The sequence below is a fragment of the Dipodomys merriami genome, unplaced genomic scaffold, assembly GCF_024711535.1.
Source record: "Dipodomys merriami isolate MVZ:Mamm:240054 unplaced genomic scaffold, mDipMer1.0.p SCAF_230, whole genome shotgun sequence".
NCBI lineage: Eukaryota > Metazoa > Chordata > Mammalia > Rodentia > Heteromyidae > Dipodomys > Dipodomys merriami.
Genome location: NW_027203716.1, coordinates 62,832 through 83,395, shown reverse-complemented (window position 1 = coordinate 83,395; position 20,564 = coordinate 62,832). Strand labels below are relative to the sequence as shown.

At 41.6% G+C, this 20,564-nt stretch overlaps 1 pseudogene; it reads right to left on the bottom strand.

Annotated features, from left to right (window-relative positions):
* Positions 1-12,627: 12,627 nt before the first annotated feature.
* Positions 12,628-14,176, bottom strand: LOC138835202 (protein enabled homolog; annotated as a pseudogene).
* Between the last annotated feature and the right edge of the window lie 6,388 nt (positions 14,177-20,564).

Sequence of the window (20,564 nt, the reverse complement as noted above, 5' to 3'; positions counted from 1 at the left end):
CACTGTGGCCGATCTCCTCAGCTTAAGGCTAGTGCTCTACCACTTGAGCGACAGCACCACTTCCAGCTTTTTCTGTTCTTGTGATGCTAAGGAATTGAACCCAGGGCCTCCTGAGATCAAACATCTACTACTGATCCACAATCCTGGCCTGTCCATCTCATATTTGATCTGACAATTGTTGAACTCTCCCTTTAGGATTATTTTCATTACCACCTTAGTGTCTATGAGGTGGTGCTAGGTCAACTTTACATATCCATAGCTACCATAGTCAATGATCTCCTCCTTCACACTGTATTGTTCAGGGAAAATCTCCTGCCATGGCCAATAATCTCCTTCATACTGTCTTGTTCAGTGTCTTGTTCCTAAGAGCTTGAGGATAATTCACTGTGTTCCCCCATCTTTTGCTAGGATAGCAAGAAGTAAATCTACCTAAATTTAGCTAAGCAAATAACAACCCCAGAACAATAACCAAACGGAAATACTCAAACCCAAACAAAACATAGCCCCCCTCCAAATAAAAAAAAAAAAACTACCACACACTCAAAATTGTCAATGTAGAACTGAGTCCAGCAGGTCACCAGGAAATCCCAGCACTTTAATGGACTGCAGAGACCACTCACAATGGCTGCAATGGACCAATCACAGGTTGGCATAAACCCACTGGCTCTTTTAGTCTTGAGCCTGTAGGACTGTTGCCAAGGATTCTACAGGTATGCGAGGCGCACAGAATGATGCCATGCTACAGCCATGGCAGTGTTGCAGGAACTACCAGGGCATCAGCCAATGCCTTCTGTCCTTGGTGGATGCAGGTCCTAGTGTTTGATCCTATAATTTTTTCCTTCAGTACCATCCATGTCCTCATGTCTGATCCAGTTAGAACGCTGGCCATGTGCAGGAGCCAAACATACACCAGTGGCTTCCATTCAACATATGTGCAGGTCTTGGAACTTGCTCCAACAATTTAAAAACAAAGTGAATTCTTATGTATTTTAGGTGCAGAGGGTACATGACAAAGGGTCCAATTGGAAATTTTCACTAAAGTGGATCCAGATTTTATTTTAACTTGATAATAAAGAGAAAATTCAAAGAAGTAGTGAAGGCATATGAGGTGTCCATATTTGTTGAATTATAACCCCCTTACACAACTGCTTAAAATAACATTAAAGTCTTTATTTGTTATGGACTTTATGTATTGTTGGAAACATACAATAGATCATTTTTGGTCTTTAAAAATCGTAATATCAGAGCCGGGCACTTTTGGCTCACGTCTGTAATCCTAGTTACTCAGGAGGCTGACACCTGAAAATCACAGTTCAAAGCCAGAACATGCAGGAAAGTCTGTGAGACTCTTTTCTCCAATAACCCACAAAAAACCGGAAGTGGCACTGTGGATCAAGTGGTAGAGTGTTCGCCTTGAGCTGAAGAGCTGAGGGATAGCTCCCAAGCCCAGAGTTCAAGCCCCATGACCAACAAAATAAATAAATAAATAAAAAGTTATAATATCAGTATGAACTTTGGTGTTTTCTTAATGGAATCCAAGATTAGCTGCGTAGCTCTTGAGAGGAACTAAAAGAAAAACACACGTTTGAATAATAACATATAACAATAACATGCGTTTGAAAGAAGGCAGGAAGTATCAGCCTACTGCAAAGTGACTATTGCCAGGATGAATCCCCTATAGAAATACTTTTTTTCCTTTTCAGTATTTACTAATAAAATCCATCCTTGTATTAATGGCAATACATTACTACTTTAATATAAATTAAGCACGTTCTCTATTCAACTCAGTAAATTTTGACAACTATTTAATTATGTAATCTTGAGTCCCTTATAAAGTCAATAAGTTGGCACTTTTGTCATTTACCTTAAAATGCAACGTAACTAAGACCAAGAAAGTTTTATAGTTAGGTGGGTCATGAAAGCAGCTGTTTTCTCACTTAAAAATTAAATCCAGTAGGATACTTCATGGAATCCAAAATCTGAACAGCTGCTCTAACTTTTGGATTTTAAAGACCTCATCAATTTACTCAAGATATTCAAGGTCTTTTTCTTTAAATCTAGAATGATTGATGTTAAAATAATAGTGGTATCACTTCAGAATCATCTGATACTGTAGCAAAATGCCTTATGCCATACAGCTCCATGAAACGGGTTATTAACATCTATAAGAGTGAGAGAAAAGAGAGTATTATCCTTTCCAAAGACAGTTTCTTAACAGATAGTTTACATCAGCATTCTTGAAATCCATAAGGCAGTGTGTTGATATGCTCAAAGTGAAGAACAAAGGTTGGAGTAGGGGACTTATGTAATAGAACCCCTGCCTAGAATATTGGAGGTCATCAGCTTGAACTCTCCTATGGCCAAATCCATCAATATTCCTTTAGAGAAAGAGTTATAGCTGTGTATTTCAATTTCATTGTGATGTTATAAAAAATTCCTTAACCCGTAAGAAAGCCCCCATTTGACCACAGGTGTGCATTGTAGGAAAAAAGATAAATCAATAAAAGCAAATTCAAATAGTCTGAGACACTTACACAAGTTCTGGACATCATTTTCTCTTGGGCTGCTGCTGTGCAGGCCCAATATTTGATCTGAAGTGAAACTTGGAATTACAACAGTTAAAACCCAAAGTCTAGTAACCTCTAAATGACCTGTGTAACTCCTTAGTTCTCATACCTGACACTGTGACTTAGTGGGAAAGGCAGAGGGCAGATTCCCAGCTATTGCAGACTTCTGCCATAGTGAACAATGAGCTACCAACTTCAGTCATGTGTTTCCAGTACAGACTTGGTTCAGGTCTTTGAACCTGAGTGTAGAAGTTTGACTCTCCATAGTGTGAATTGGAAATTTGGCCTCTTAGTAAGATAGGTTTGGAGGACCTTGGGTAACTGTGGGCTAGTCTATTTTAATAGCTTCTCCTTTATGCACATTTGGTTTAGATGCAGAGATACATAACTAACTAGTAGGAGTGGTCACCTAGGGTAGAGCAAGAGAGCCACAGGAGAGGGACAGAGATCAAACTCATGCCATCTGCCATTTTATGCTGCTTGAATTGACAAGTTCCGCATGAATTTTAGTAATTCAAGAATAAAAACTATGGGTTGGGAAGGTGGCTCAGTGGTAGATCACTTGCCTTGTATGCATGAGGCCCTGGGTTCCATTCCTCAGCACCATATAAGCAGAAAAGTGCCCGAAAGTGGCGCTGTGGCTCAAGTGGTATAGCTCTAGCCTTGAAGTGAAGAGCTGAGGGACATCGTCCAGGCCCGGAGTTCAAGCCCACGACTTCCCCCTCCAAGAAAAGAATAAAAATTAACATTACATATAGATTTTTTAATTGCCTCTTTGCTTCTGACAAAAATTTAAAGTAAAAATGAATTTAAATGGAAAGGCAGTATGGTAAGAGCAGGGAAAAGTAATGGAGCACTGATTGTGGACAGCTCCTGAAGTCCAATCAGGAGGCTTTATTTACCAACAATGGGAAATAATATGAAACTATGTAACAAGAGAGGGCCTGCCTGCCTTTTCTCAGCAACAATGCAGCCCTGTCTGCTTTCCTTAGCAACAGCCCTTCCTGTCTTTCCTCATTTATGCCAGAGCCAAAGGGCTCAGTATACCATGACTACGGGATGATGTTAGAGCTGTCTTTGTAAGATGAAAAAGAAGAAGCCCTGGATCCCTGGATATGTCTGGAAACCTAGAAAGCCTCTGGAGCCTTAAACTTTTAGGCTTTTAGATACCAGTCTTCCACAGAAATTAAACATTTAGAGAGAAAGCCAAGATGTGCTCTGAGGTATGTAGATTCCCTTACTCAAAGAACATAAAGACCTCCTAATGACACAATCCTCCCTGCAAACAACAGCCCTTCCTAGTGAGGCTCGGATTAGAAGGCACATTAATCTTTTCTACCTGCCAGAAACCAGCCCACACCCTGAGGGCACCAGGACAGCAGGGAGGGGGGCTCATCCTTGTCACAAACCAAGGATGAAGCTCAGAGGAACACACATAATCTAATAATTTACTCAGACCTCCTAAAATTCCAACACCTTCCAGAAGGTGTTGGATCAAAAAGATCAAGCTGTCATGCCCAGCTCTAAAGCCCAAATTCCCCACCCAGTGTGAGCCCAATTGAGTGACATACAAGCCAAGTACGGCTCTCTGATAAATTTCCTAAAACCATTAGACTCCATGCCAGCATGATGTCACTTGTCTTCTGGTGACAAAGCCTCGGGATCTTTCAAGAGAGAAGCTGTCAGGACCTTAACTCCACCTGCCATGGGCAGTTCAGAAGCTTTACTATTTTGCTCCCTCAGCGACTAGTTTAATTTTGGGATAATCTCACCAACACAGTCTCCTAATACCACTGTCCCCAAGGGGAGACCCTCCATCCAACCAAACAGTCAAACAAACTGGAGGTGTTCTCTTTGGGCAGGACAGACCAGCCTTTCCATGAGTCTATTTCCAGGGGCTCCCTTTCCCCCCAGATGCCTTGGAAGGGACATCTGCTCCCTCCAGCAGCAGGCCTGCCATTCCTCCCAGACCTGCACTGACCACAGCAGCTTCTAGACAGCTGGACACTGCATGTCCAAGTTAGGAGAAGTGTTGTCTCCAAGTTGTATGATTCAGGAGATGCTAGGCAGTTTTTTGTGCTGGCAGGTGTGCCAGGTTGAGGACTCTGCAAAGCCAACCAGCAAGGGTTCACCTACCAGCCTGCCCAGTGTGCAGCTGGCCAAGCCTGGTGTCTGCTTGGGCTCTTGTTTCTCTAGATCTGCAGAGTTAAGGAACCTTCAGATTCCCTCTGCCAGAGCCAGCACTGAATTGCCCACAAAGAGTGCCAACTGCTCCTGGTCCATCTACTGCTGTCTTTAGCAATTTCCCCCCACTAGCATGGAACTCTCTGGTGCAACCAGTCTTAGTGGGATATGTCTGGGTAGCAAGCACGCACCTGTTTTCATTTGTAAGCCAGCAGACTACTAATACAGACTACTAATACAGGCTCATCATCTGCCTCGTGCCAACCTGGACAGCCCTGCCCCTCCCAGCTTCAAAGCCCACCCTGTGTTTAGGGGTCCCCTGAGCTCAGGTTCTGCTCCCGAACCTGCCCATATATTCTGAAAAAAGCCCAGAGAAATACTTGGACTTTTTTGTGCCCCAGAAGTCAGGCCACAGTGAGGCTTATTCAACCCCTGCCTTGCTCCAAGCATATCTTCCAACAGAAGAACACCCCCAGGCTCCACTGCAGACTTCTGATAGGTAAAACAAGAGGCTGTGCTTGTGCTGTCCACAGTCACTAGCCAGCAGTCCTGTCAAAGGGGCATCTGCTAAGGCCTCCCAAGTAGATACAGGGGCTCTGACATGAAGACAGAGGCAGGCAGGTGCATCCGTGCAGGCTGACTTTGGAGCAGCTCCTCTTCCAGGAGCAGACCTCGTGCCTTTGAATCAGATCATGACATTGCAAAGATCACAGCACACACTAGAAGAACCCAATAAGCAATGACCCTGTGCTCAAAAACCTGACAGAGGCGGGAAATCAGAGAGAGAGAGAGAGAGAGAGAGAGAGAGAGAGAGAGAGAGAGAGAGAGAGAGAGAGAGAAGGCTAGCTGTGCTTTGATGCTGTTTCAATATCCTTGCCAAGAAAAGCATATTTTTATCTAGAAATAAAGAGGAAAACTTCGAACTCTAATATAGATCAATCTAAACTTCCTACCATAAACAATCACAAAAGTGGAAGCTGTTTGATAATAAATATATGTATATAAATGTACATGTAATATAAATATGTAGGTATGTATATGTATATTCAAATATACAATTTGAATATATATGTATAATGTATAGATGTTTAAAGTACAGAGGGAAAAAAGTAATACATACTATTTGAAGGAATAATAACAAATACCTTCCAAATTTTGATTGAAAGCATGAACCCTTCTATGCAGGAATCTAGCAGCTCAAAAAGTCAATTAACATAATTACCCAGGTCCACACTAAGACACATTCTAATTAAATAAAGACAGAAAACCTCCCAAAGCACAGAGACAACTCATCACACCCAAGTGATCTTCAATGTTATTATGAAAAATTTCTCATGAGAAAATAGGTTAACTATTGGACAGCAAGGGCAACAAATTTAAAGAGCTAAAAGGACATATCTAAAACCCACCTTTCTAACAAATATACTTCTTCCAAATGTAAGAGATGAGCTAAGTACCCACTGATGGCTAAGGCCTATAATCCTAACTACTCAGGAAGGTGAATTGTGAGGATTGTGGCTCAAATCCAGCCTGGAACTTGTCTCTCAGGAGGAAGTTGTAGCACACAGGTGTCCTTGAGAAGAAGGGAGGCCTTTGTGCAGGGCCATTGCTGGAACAAGACATAGGATAAGGTGGCCATCAAGAATGGAGGCTATTAGCTAGTGTCTCCACTGAAGCAATTTATAATATGCAGTAGTCCTCTAGAAAATCACAGGATTTTGACCACTGTCCTAGTGGTTTCAGAAATGCCATGATAAAGACCAGAGCAACTTCAAACCCACCTGGAGTCCTTAGCAACAGTCTTTGAGTGTCAATTTTGGCAGGCTATGATTGCTCCACTATTTCTCTGACCTCACTGGCCCAGACTCTGATTGGTCCATTTACTCCATGATATCACTATGCCTGGTTGTGATTGCTCCAAGGTGTGAGGCCCTGTAGAATATATAGGAAGCCACCATGTTCCAACCTATGTCAGTTAACAGATCTGGGAGCTCTTGCTTGATGAACTGCTGGACTGACTCAAAGCTGATTGTTTTGGTTGTGGGGACTGGTTGTTGTTTGGATTTTGGTATTTCTTTTTACTTTTTCTGGGTTTTCCAATATTTTATTTAGTTTATTTTAGGTAGGATTGCTACCTAAATAGCAGAAGGATGGAAGAACACAAGAATCAAGCTCAAGCTCCTTGAAGGAAGAGATCACCAAACAATACCAGATGAAAGAGCTCATCCACAAAGGTACCTATGGACAAGTGAAGCTGGCACATCCCCAACTCACAGACAAGGATGTGGCATTTAAAATACTCTAGAAGTGAGAGTCTTCATCATTGGATAAAGAATGAGGTGGACATTTTTAAGAAGGTATGGCACAAACACATCATTAGGTTGTACTAAGTGAAGGAGAAGGAAGAGTATGTATATCTCATCATGGAACTGGCCATTAGGGGATACCTCTTGGGGTGGATCTGAAAATCCTGCCATCAATATGAGGATGAAACCAGGAGGCTCATCATACAAATTGTAAGTGTTGTTCACCACCTATACCAAAACAGAATCACACGGACCTTAAATCCAACAACATCCTATTGGACACCAAAGGCAATATCAAGGTCAGTGGTTTGAGTCTGAGCATCTGGCTCACCCCGGGGCAATTCCTAACACATGTATGTGGTGCTGTGCTATTCTATCCCCCTGAAATATTCCTGGAAGGAAGAAATGATGCCAGGTGCAAGGGAGACTGAGATCTGAGGATCAGGGTTCAAAGCCAGCTCAGGTTGGCTCTACCATCTGAACAGATTCATACTGATACCAAAGACTATTTTGAGGAGGAGAAGGCAGAGGACAGAGTTGGCTAGCAAAATAGCTGCCACTCTTCTCAGAACAAGCTGCTGAATTTGGGCCTAGGAACAGAGCAATTCCAGCCAAGAGATATCAAAGATAACCTCACTTGAAAGCCAGCAGGCTGTTATTGGGATGGAAGAGATTTGTAGGGGGTCTACTAAAAAAATATTTGTAAGTGGGACCCAAGAATGGAGATCAAAATATTGTTTGCCCAGCAATGCCCTCAGTCCATCCCAGAAGACAGGTGCACCAACTGCCTTAGGAGGGATTCCAGACAAGGGGCACCTTGTACTGCACTGATAAACTGACATTGTAGTTATTAAAGCATATAATTTTTGTGCATTATATCAGTTCCTTGCACATGCAAAATGATTTGAATTATATTTAAACTACACCTTAGTCTTTAAAAATGTAGTTTGATTTATTTTATTCTATGTTATTCAAGATGAGTGTCATTATGTAGCCAAGACTGTTCTCAACTTCATAATTCTACTGCCTAGGTACAGGTGTGTACCTCCATGTCATCCATCATACTATAATATGCACCTTTTCTTAAGTTTTAATATTTTATTTATCCCTTGGCAGTACTGGGGTTTTGATTCAGAGGCTACTAGGCAAGCAAGTGCTCTATTCCTGCCCCAGTCCTTGCTCTTCATTTTACTTTAGATAATCTCTTATTGTGTTATTTTGCCTGGGTCTTTATCAGACTGTGATTGTAATGTATTTTTCTGCTGGGAAGCTGACATCTACCTCAGATAGTTCAAACCCTTTTTGTCTTTTTATAGTTTTAGTAAATATATTTTTTCTTATAATAAAGGTGGTACACAGAGTCATTACAATATATGTCATTTTAAAATTCAAAACCTTATTTTAAAAGAGTTAACGTGCATATAATCACTAAAATTTATCTCTAGAAAAAATGACTACCAGAATAAATGTTTTTGGAGGCTGGGTCAGTGGCATTTGGTATTGTTCTCACTTCAGCTCTAGACAATGCTACATAGTTCCAGACCTGCATGGCCTAAATAAAACCAAGTAAAAAGTAAAAAAAAAATTATCCTTGAGGGCACAGCTGTGGAAGATTTGAAATACTTTTGTACATTATATTGATCATTTGTACATTTCTGTGGTGATGAAAGTGATATAGCAATAATGTTAGAATTTGACACATTCTTCTAACATAGCATAGCATTACCACATGTCCCAGCAATTCCGTTGCTCATTGTATACCCAAAAGAACTGAAAACAAAACCAATAGCTCACATGCCAACGATAACATCAGCAATGTTTACAATAGTCAGGAGTTGTAAACACCTGGAGTGTCTATCGGATGAATAGGTTTATAAAACGTGAGGTATGCATAAATGATGACTCATCCACAAAAGGCTGTAATTAATATATATCTGTCATGGAAGGACACAAAAATAATCTATTATGTGAAATATATTGACTAAACCATTTCATAAGAGAAAAATGGAAGATTAAAAGTTTCTGGGGCAGGTCATTGGGGGTGATTAATACTCAATGATTGTGTGGATTCCATCAGTATTGAAAAGAAAGTTCGCGAACAGAGGTAATGGTTACAAAGTAGTGTGGATATAATTAATATCACTGAATTGTATTCCTTCCTAGCAATCATAAGGCCCTGTTTTCAACCCCCTGCACATCCAAAAAAAGAAATGCTAAATCTTCCTTCTGTTACCTGCCTTGAATGGTCGGTGCTCTTCTACTGTTATGATTGTATTCCTCAGAGGATCTCTGGTGGATCTCTGATGTTTATTCGTACATTTACATATGATCCATCATTTGAATATTGAGTTTGAATTTTAAAGGATTTGTGAATTAAAATGAGGGCAGTGGCTGTAGTTTAACTCGAGGCTAAAGAAGGAAGATCCCTATTCAGACAAGGCTGCATAGAAAGATCATTTCCAAATCACCATACTAGTGCTGAAATTGGAGGGACAATTGCTTGTAAGTAATTACAAGTGAGAGAAAAGTAAGAGATAAGTTTCTGATCACATTAGATTTTGGTCATGTCAGTTTAGATTTAATATTTGCATGAATTTTAAAAATTTTCCTTTCCCCTTACTTTCAGTATGTTATTTTGAAATTTTGTAGTGTGTTCTTGTTTGCTGCATTTAAAAGAAACATAGTTTTCCTTTGCATTATATTAACATTTTTTGTACTACATTGTGTTTTTACTTTTGAAAGATTTTATGGTTTTTTTTCTCAATCTAGAGAATGGCCACTGCCTCAGAGATTTTGCTCAGTTCTGCCAACTGAGTCACAGCGCAACTTCCAGCTTCTTCCTTTTTGAAAAGTCTCAGGCAAAGCCCAGCATGACTAAGGAAGTTGAAATCTGAGGCTCTTGGTTTGAAGCCAGTCTGAGCAGCAAAGTCTGAGGTTCTTTTATTTTCCATTGGTTGTGGGGCCTGAACTCTAGGCCTAGGCGCTGTCCCTCAGCATTCCAGCTTAAGGTTAGCGCTCTATCAATTGAGCTGCAGCACCATTTCCGGCTTTTTTTTTTATATGTGGTTCTGAGGAAACAAATCCAGGGTCTCATGCATGCAAGGCAAGCACTCAACCACTGAGCCAACTTCCCAGCCGGAGTCTGAGATTCTTAACTCCAATTAATCACCAAGAAGCTGGAGTGGTAGGACTTTAGCCTTGAGTAAAACAGGGCAAGTTCAATTCTTCGTACTGGTAATTACATGCACAAGTCTCATGGACGTTTTTGGTAGGTCTGGCTTTGAACTGCAGCCCTTAGATTTCAGCATCCTGGGTAGCTAGGATTTACAGGCATAAGCAACCATCCTCTGTCTTATTTTACTATTTTTATCCAGCTCTTCCCTTCAACTTCAATGTTTTTTTATTGCGGTCAATAGACCTAATCTCTGGGCCTCATTGCTGTTTCTTAACTATTTTTACGGAGGGTAGGGTTTGAACTCTAGGCCTGAGTGCTGTCTTTGAGCTCTTCAGCTTAAGGTGAATGCTCGAGTTATTCACCCACAGTGTCACTTAGGGTTTTCTGGTGGTTAATTGGACATAAGAGTCTCATGAACTTTCCTTCCCAGGAAGGCTTTGAACCGTGATTTTCATACCTCAGCCTCCTGAGTAGCAAGGAATACAAGACAGAACCACCAGTGTCCTTGTGTTTCTTAGCTTTTTGGCTCAAGGATGATGTTTTACAACTTCCACAGCTCAGCTTTCAGCTTTTTTCTGGCTTATGGACATAAGATTCTAATGTACTTTTCTGTGTAGTCTGGCTACAAACTGATCCTCAGATTTCAGATTCCTGAGGTGCTCCAATTATACACATGAAACACATAACCATTGCCCATTTTAAAATGTTAATATGTTCTTTTTTCCACTTAAAATTTTTTTTCATTTTTTAAAAATTTTTTATTGTATATGTGCTAGTCCTGGGGCTACAAATCAGAGACTGGATACAATGCCAGAACTTTTCCTTCAAGACTAGTGGCTTACTAAATGAGCCAAAGGAAAGCTTGTAGATATACTTGTTTTGTCTTGGTGCTTGAACTAAGGCCCCAGGTGCTGTCCTAAAAAGTGATTAAAAAGTGATTGCCTAGTTTGCCATTTAAGTCACAGCTCAACTCTTTTTTTAATTCTTGGTAGCTAATAGGAGATGAGCCTTATGAAAAGCCCCGCATGAATCAGTTGCCTGAAATCTGAGGATCATGGTTCAAAGCCACCCAGGGCAGGAAAGTCCATGGGACTTTTAGCTCCAATTTATCAATGAAAAGTTGGGAGTGGTGGAGCTCTATCCTTGAACAAAACATTCTCAAGCCATAGGATAGCACACAGATGCACACAGAGAGAAAGCCTTATGGACTTTCTTGTATGGGCTAACTTTGACCCATGCTCCTCAGATTTCATCCTCTCTTCATCCTCTCTCCGTTTAAAATGTTATTGGTCCTGCGGCTTCACCTCTGACTCTGGGACCTATATCTTAGCTTTCACAATCAATACTGGTGTTTTTAACATCTCTGCCACAGCTCAAGGTTTTGTGCTGTGTAACTGGAGATAAGAGTCAAAAGCAGGTTCCTGCCCTGGCTGACTTGACACTGCAATCCTCAGATGTCAGCCTCTTGTGTAGTAAGGATTACACACATGACCAGCAACATTTGGGTCATTTTAAAACTTTAATATGTGCTTGCTTCCACCTCCTTTTATTTTTATTATTTTTTTTATTTTTGCTTGTCCTGGGAGTAGAAATTGAATTTCAGATGCTCTCTCAGTGCATACATGGGACTAACCATAACATTTGGCATTTGTGGGGAAGTTAATTGGAGAGAAGAGCTATGCCAGATTCAGGAGGCTGAAAATTGAAGAAAGTCCTTAATGCTCTCTTCTATAATTAACCACTAAAGGCTAACTTGGACTTCCTATCACTCTACAATCCCTCATGACGGACCTGGTCATCTACAGACACTTTCTTGTAAATGTCATCCTTTGAAAACATGTACAATTCTATTTGTTCCTCATCTTAAGATCTAAACCTACATAGCGCTGATCTCAATTAGTCATGGAATACCAAATATGATAGGAAGACAAACCTGAGAGAGACACATGCAATACAAAAGCAGAGCTTGCTCAGTTCCTCAGCACTCAAAGAGGGGAGGATTTGGAAGGGGGAGGAGAACTTCATGAGCCTTTCTACTCTTTATTTTAGCAGTAGGTTGTGGGAAATGTGTGGTTTTATTTCAACATGAAAATATCTCAATGCATGGCGATCTTGCCTGATGGGTTTATATTTTCTGCATAAATGTTATGGAAACTCGTACATAACTCTCTTTTCATCCTGCAGTAGTAAAGGTCAAAGCAGCAGGAAATGGAGATGATAACAGATGATCGCCAGAGTCACAACTTAAGAAGGTTTCAGAGGATGGGGATTTTCCCTTGACTCCTTTTCCACTTTCTTCTTATAGCTTGTAACTGTAGGGTTGATGTTGACAGTTGTTTGTGGGAATTTTTGTTTTTCTCCATATCCAAGTCTTATCTCTGCTTAGTTTGCTTCTCTATGCAGTATTTGACTTGCTCAACTCCTGCCTGATTGCATCAACGAACTCCTCTTTCAGCTTGGTTAGTTCTTTTCTGATCTCATCTAAAATATCCTGCTTCAGTCTGTCACAGTCAAGGCTTTCTGTCTGGACCCCGTCGGCACTGGGCTGGGACAAGGGTGTGGACTTATAATGGCTCAAAGGACCTGTAGTCAAAAACAATCTGATTTTTCCTTGGAGAATCTCATCTGGAGATGACGGGTGACTTGCTGCCATTCATTGTATTTGTTCTTTCCCAAGGTTTCCTGGTTGGTTCAGGTGTACTTGTTGATGAGACCTTAGAAGTTACAGGTTCTGATTCTTCATTTTTTGCTTCTATTATTGATCCCTTTTCGGCCATTCTCCTTCTGGCCATCAGGGGACTCATTTCCTCCATTAAGCTGCTACCTGCCAAGAGAACGGGTCCATTTCCACCACCCATGTCTGTTTTAGCTGACACGGAGTTCACATCTGTGAACATCGGGCAAAGAGACATCTTCCACCCATGACAATTTCCTAAGCTTGGCTCCAGCAATCGCAGCTGCAAGTCCAGTTAAAGGACGATTGTCTTCTGAAAAGGATCCCAGAAAAAAAAATACGGATGCTGGAAGGGAGGGGCAGGAGGTGGTACAGGAGAGGGGCTTGATTAGGAAGAGGGGGTGGGGGAAGAGGGCCAGAGGCTAGCAGTGGGGGTTAAGGAGGAGAGAATACAGAGGCCTGGGCTGGACCTGGTGGGAGTGGTGGAGGAGATGGAGATGCAGGTGGTCCCAAGATAACACCCTGCTGGGCTGGAGCCTCCGACAACTGAGAGGCTTCCTGAAAGCCTGGCTCAGAAGCAGAGGGTTCTCCCCGCTCAGAGTTTACAGGGGTCTCCACAAAGGCAGAGGTGGCAGTACTCGGCACTCTGCTCTCTTGATCCCATTCCTCTTGCTCCAGCTGCTCCATCTGCTCCCGCTCCAGCTGCTCCACCTCTCTCTTTCCAACTTCTCTCCAGCCTCTCTCTCTCTACATTTCTCTCTCTGGTCTTTCCCTCTCCATTTTTTCTCTCTCCATCTTGTCCCTCTCCAGCTCCTTCTGACATTTCTGTTCTTGCAGTTGTCTTCTTTGGATGTCCAACTCTTCTTCGTATGGGCCATTTTGAATTTGATCAGGCAGTTGTGAATTTTGTCTAGGCAATGTTGGTCCTGCCTCCTGTGAATTCAGCACTTCTAAGGCAATGCATGCCTTAGATGCCTATGATGCACATAGCACTTGCGAAGACATTAGCATCCTCTTTGCTGCCATAGTTAAGACTGTACATCTGCTTGGCATCTCACCACTGGTCGAAGGTCTGTGATGCTTGATTATACTTTAATCCTTTGGGGATGGCACAGTTGATCACCAATTGATGATCCTGGATCTTCCTGCCCAGCACTCTGAATGTGTTGTTGCCTGTATGATGATGGATATGAACTCTGCTGAACCACAGCTGGCATCCACTTTTATTGGCATCATCACAAGCCAATGCAGCAGCTCTTGCCTGACTCATTGAGCCAGCAGGCCTGATGCATGCGGCACGGGAGTGGGCTCCTCTGGGACCGCAGGGTTGGCTCATTCAGTGCTTCTCTGCTATACTGGTGGCCAGCTACTCCATCACCTGCTGTCGCGCCGGCCAGGCCTGGGTTGCAGGGTAGGTGGGCCGCTTTGGCTGCCTGCTGCTGCCGCTGCTGCTGCACAGGCCCCTGAGGACCGCGAGGACCAAGAGGACTGCAGCCGTCCCAGCCGTTGGAGGATAGTGGGGCATGCCAGGAGGCGCTGGTGCGGGGCGTGTGGAACACTCAGGCTCTTCCCTCGCCCCTGCCCTCCCTTACCGCTGTTGCCCTCCCCGTCTCTTCCCCCGTATAAGTAAACTTTTATATCTTACAAAAATAACTTTTACCTGGGGACTGGTGGTTCATGCCTGTAATCCTACTCAAGAGGCTGACATCGAGGATCACAGTTTGAAGCCAACATAGGTAGAAAAGTCTGTGAAATTCTTATCTCCACTACACTACCAAATATACTAGAAGTGTGGCTATGACTCAAGTAGTAAAGTGCTAGCCTTCATCAAATTATCTCAGAGCCCAGGCCACGAGTTCAAGCCCCTGTACTGGTAAAAAAAAGAAAAGTTTCATTAGTTTATATTATACTAGGATTATGGTGTGTGACACCAGTGCTGGGATTCAGAAACAACTTTTGTAGTAGCTGCCACTTTTGATCTTTTCCCTAGGAGTTTTTATGATTGTTTTTATCCATGCCTTATATTTACATTCCACTAATGGAATCATTTTTTTGGTTGGAGGCACATTTCAATAATTCAATAACATATCAAAAAGACATTTTTCGTTATTTTAAATAGAGAAGGGAAACATATGCTGAGTCTGAGCCCAGCAGAGAATGAATGATGGTTTGATTGCAGATATGTGGAATGTATTCCAAGATGTGGGAACCTACCAATTTGGGTGCCTCAGTTATCAGGTCTTCCTGAAGCTTCACAATAAACTTCTATGATGTCATAGCCACCTTTGCTATCACAACCGATAGATGTCAGGCACTGATCTCACCCTTAGGTGGACTTAGATACAGAGGGAGGAAAAAATAATATTTAGAAGAAATGACGATTGACCACAAGACCACAGTTTGATGAGCTTTCCTGATTGAACTTTGAGATTTCATGAGCAGAACAGGCTCATCTCCACACAAGACTACTAAGCACTGAGGACCAGGCATTATTGTAGGCAACTAGAGAGACAGATGTGAATACAGATGTGAATGGCCTGCCTCCATGCACATGTCAAGCTGTTAGAGAAAACCATAAATCAAAATGATAATGTCAATAAATCAGAAGGATGGCCATGCGGGGAGACAGCTTCACTTTGAGGATTGGAGAACAAGACATGATATAATAGTAGGAGGCATCATCCATGCAATGATTGCTTTTCCAGGCTGGCTCCAATCTCAATCACAGATCTCGTCCTCCTGAGTTGCACACTATAGGTGTCAGGCACCTGCAGTGGGCTCTTTAATATAAATATCTATAACCAATGTGTGTTAAGTTTCTTGGAAGTTTTTTGTGAGAAAGGTTAAAAATTAAACATATCATGCACCCTAAACTTTCTTTTCACTATCTTCTAACTATTTCAATATGAACCGTCTTACTCACTTTTTGGAAAAGTCAAGACTTTTTTTTTTCATTGTTCAAATCCTAGGGAGGGAATAAAAATGACAGCTTCTTTGCCAAAGTACTAGAATGTACTAGTCATTTTAACTGACCAGTTTTGCCAAATAATATGTCTTGCCCTTCATGGATTTTTCATCTTCAATAATGTTAGATGAATAAAACTATAAATAGGAGAAAACCAACCACATAGTAGCAAATTTATCACAATTACATATATAAGCTGTCCACTTTTTACCCAATGAAAACAGTTGCCACAAGCATTAAAAATTTGAATAAAAACTTGGAGATTCTTCCTCTTCATAAAGTTGTTTTTTTTTCTTTTTTTCTTCTTGCTTTGTTTGTTTTGGTTGGTTGTTGGCCTTGACCTTTTGGTCTGGGGGCAGTCCCTCAGCTATTCAGCTCAAGGAGAGTGCTCTACCACTTGAACCACAGCACCACTTCTGGTTTTCTGGTGGTTTTCTGGAAGTAGGTCTCACAGAGTTTCCTGACCAGACTGTCTTTGAACTGCAATCCTCAGATCTCAGCTTCCTCAGTAGTAGGATTGCAGATGTTAACCACCAGCAAATGGTCAAAATAGTATTTTTTTCAATTTGGCTAGCTTGAATGATTGCCACGGAAATAAATAGAATGTAAAATTGTTAACTTGTGCTAAAATTTGCAATAGTTTTACCTTGAAGAATAGTGAAACATTTAGAATTACATATTTTGAGAAAATATAGCTGATTAACTTTTATTGATTTAAAATACTAATATACGTCTCTTTTTATTTAAAATACTAAAATATATCTCTCTTTGAGGACACTGAAGTCTGAGTTCAAAACTTGTACTTGTTGGCAGTCACTCAGAGTTAATTCTGTAAGCTCATTTTTAAATCAATCATAGATTAAATAACTTGAAGCTTACAAGGTGTCTTTTGTTAAGAATAAGTGAAATAAACCTAAACTCCTGCCTTTCAAGTAACAGAAGGAATCTTAACGTCTAGAATGTATAGACTCAAAATATGAAACACACAAAGAACATTAAGGGAAAAGAACAAATAATCTTATCAATAAATAGGTAAGTGAATTGACTAGATAGGTCCCAAATCAAATATAGATGTCTACGGAATACACGAAAAATATTCAATGTCTTTAGCAATCAAGGAAACACAAATCAAATCTATGTTCAAGTTCCATCTCTGCCTAATGAGAATGCCTATTATCAAACAAAACACAAATACTGGCAAAGAGGTGGGGAAAGACACTCTACACAGTGTTGACAATTAAATGAATCAATGTATCCACAACAGAAATCAGTGTGGAAATTCCACCCAGGAAATCCTACATATACACCTGAAGAAATTTAAGTCAGCGTTATAGTAGAGCTGTGTGCACACACATTTTTTACAGCAGGATTCAAAATAGTCATGTTTTAGAATAAGCCACCACAGGCAGGAAAGTATGTACTACTGTAATCTCCAATTAACAATAAAAACAAATCTTGGAATAGAGCTGTAGATCAAGTGGCAGAATACCAGCCTTGATGTATAAAAAGCCAAGCAAGAGATGAAGACCCTAGGGTCAAGCCTCAGGACTGCCAAATGTGCATGTACGCACGCATTGCCTCCCACCCCCGCACAATGCTGCTTATATTTTTTAGCCAAGCTTCTTATTCCCCTATGATTCATGCATCTATGACAGAGCTAAATATAATGGGAAAGTGATATTTAAAATGGTAAACTTATACTGAATACCCAGGTATATTTCTCATTTTTTTTGTGGTCACTGGGCTTGATCTCACAACCTGAGTGCTTTCCTTGAGCTTTTTCACTGAAGGTTGGCTCTCTACAACTTGGAGCTACAGTTCAACTTCCGGTTTTGTGATGGTTCATTATAGATAAAGAGTCTTAAGGACTCAGTCCTCCACACACTTTCTAATGGCATTTCTCAGATTTCAGCTTCTTGAATTGATAGAATTACAGGCTTGATTCACCAACACTGGGCTAGAACCTGAGTATTTTCACCACTGTTCATTGGAAGAATTCAATTCTTTTTCCTCCGGAATGCTTGCCATGCACATTTCTCTCTGGAAAGCAATTGAGCAAAGAGAGAGTTTCCAGTAGCTCTCACCTATACATCCTATCTATGGAACAGTCTGATATCTGAGGATAGTCGTTCAAAGCCAGCCCAGACAGCAAAATCTGGGAGACTTTTCATCCCAATTAACCACAAAAAAGCTGTATGCTAAGCTGTGCCTCAATCAGTAGAGCTCTATGTTGAACAAATACCTCAGGGATAGACCTCAGGCACTGAGTTCAAACCCCAAGATCAGTGAACACGGGTACACACATGATGTGCATACACACACATACACACACACACACACACACACACACACACACACACACACACACACACAATTTTATAACAGAGTTCTCAAACCTAAGAAAGTGCCATTCTAATCCCTTAATGTCATGCTTTGCCTGGGCTGCAATCCATGCTGGTAAACAGCATCTACAGGGATTAACAAGCTCAGAGCCAATCTGGACCCACCCAGACGGAAAGCAGGAGTGAGGTAGCACAAGCATGAGGCCCCCACTCACTCACACTGAAAGGAGGAGTGAGGTGACACAGGCATGCAGCCCCCACTCATCCAGAGTGGACATAGGAGTAAGGTGACACAGACAATGGCAACTACCCAGCCAGACCAGAAGCAGGAGTGTTGTGGTGAAAGCCCACAGCCCCCACTCTCCCAGACCAGAAGCAGGAGTGAGGTGGTGCTGTCAAATGGCCTTACCCACCCAGACAGGAAGTGGGAGTGAAGTGACACAGGCATGTGGTCAGACTTATCCTGCCAGGAAGCAGAAGTGAGGTGACGGTAGCATGCCACACCAAAGGAGCCTCACGAACCATGGTGGCCCCCTGAGAAGGAAGGTATGCTTCTATGTCAATCCAGCCTTTTCTCCTGGCCTTTTGTGAAGGGCTGCTGGGTTCAGTGGTGCACTCAGTAGGTCATAGGGCTCAAGCTATGGACCCTACTGTCCTCTCCCAACTGGTACTGCACCTGCTGAAGCTTTGGCAGCAAACTTAATAAGTTGTAATTCACAGAATGTGTACCATGAACCATTAGTGTCTTTAGGTACCATGTGACACTTGCTAGTCACTTAATATTACAGTTGCCAATGTCTTAAGTGCTTTCTGAAGAGAAGGGGAAGGGGTCATAGATCCAACTGTTCAAAAATGCCTTTGGATGACACTGTATTGGCCCAAGAATGAGTCGACACAGCTGGTATCCAGGTATTTTGGGAAAGTCTTTTTGGCCATGCTTTCTGTTTGGCCTTGGAGAGTCTCAGAATATTCTTTGTTGACACAGAAGATGGGAAAGTAATTGCTAAGGCTTATATAGTCAGGAGCCATTTCCTTTCTGCCCTTCTGAGATGGCATCTCACTACATAGCCAAGACAGCCTTGAACTTAATGTGTTTTTTGCCTCAGCCTCCCAAGTGATGGAATTACAGGCTTACACCACCATGCCCAACTATCTGTCATGGGCCATTTGAAATAGAAAAATCATGACATGTGTTCTATATCTACTAACAATCTTGTGCAAAGATCAAATAAATTACAGGCTGGTTGTTAAGAATAGAGACTCAGATTCAACTGAATTTCAAATAAAATTCTGGTTTCTTACCTGCTTTTGGTTAAAGAGGAAAACACTATATCACTGAGCTTTATTCACTTGTATACAAATGTGAATGGAGCCAAGAACAGGTGGCTCATGCCTACAATCTTACTCAGGAAGCTGAGATGGAAGCATTGTGTTTCAAAGCCAGCCCAGGCAGAAAAGGCCATATGAGATTCTTAGTTCCAATTAATCCTTCAAAAACCATAAGTGGGCTGAGAAGGTGGCTCAGTAGAAGTGTGCTTTCCTTGCATGCATGAGGCCCTCGGTTGGAATCCTCAGAATCACATAAGAAGAAAAAGCTGGAAGTACACTATGGCTCAAATGGTAGAATGCTAGCCTTAACCTGAAGAGATGAGACACAGAACCCAGTCCCAGAGTTCAGGCCCCATGACTAGCAAGAATAACAACAACAACAAAATAAAACAGAAATGGAGCTGTGGCTCAAGTGGTAGAGTGCTAGAAAGTGGATCAGGGAGAGCACACAGGCCCTGAGTTCAAGCTCCATGACCAACTAAACAAAAACAAAAACAGAAATGGAGCTGTGGTTCAAGAAGTAGAGTTCTAGAAAGTGAATCAGGAACAGGCCCTGAGTTCAAGCACCACAATATACAATTGGATACTGGTATTTCCCATCTCCTAAGGTTGTCATGTTTATTCAATGAACAGAATTTTTTGAGCATTTCCTATTGAAAAGAGGGATTTTTAATGACCAGCAAGTGATTTATGATGCTGCAGAGCATTCAATGTATAACCTCTACTTGAATGTTAATTTTGTGAGTCCAGAAGCCAAACTGATGAGCCAGATACTCTTTTGGAAAATGGTTTCATATGGTAGATTCAGTTTCCCACATGTCAGTTTGCTCTTCTGCTTCTAGTCAGAAGATCTCTAAGACTCAGGAAAGGATTCAAGCTCTCTGTTAAACCATGCTGTAGCCATTTTACTTTTATTAAAGGAATAAGTAATCTAGATATTGGTGGCTCATGCCTATTATCCTCGCTGCTTAGGAACCTGAGATCTGAGGATCATGATTTCAGACCAGCCCACGCAACAAAGT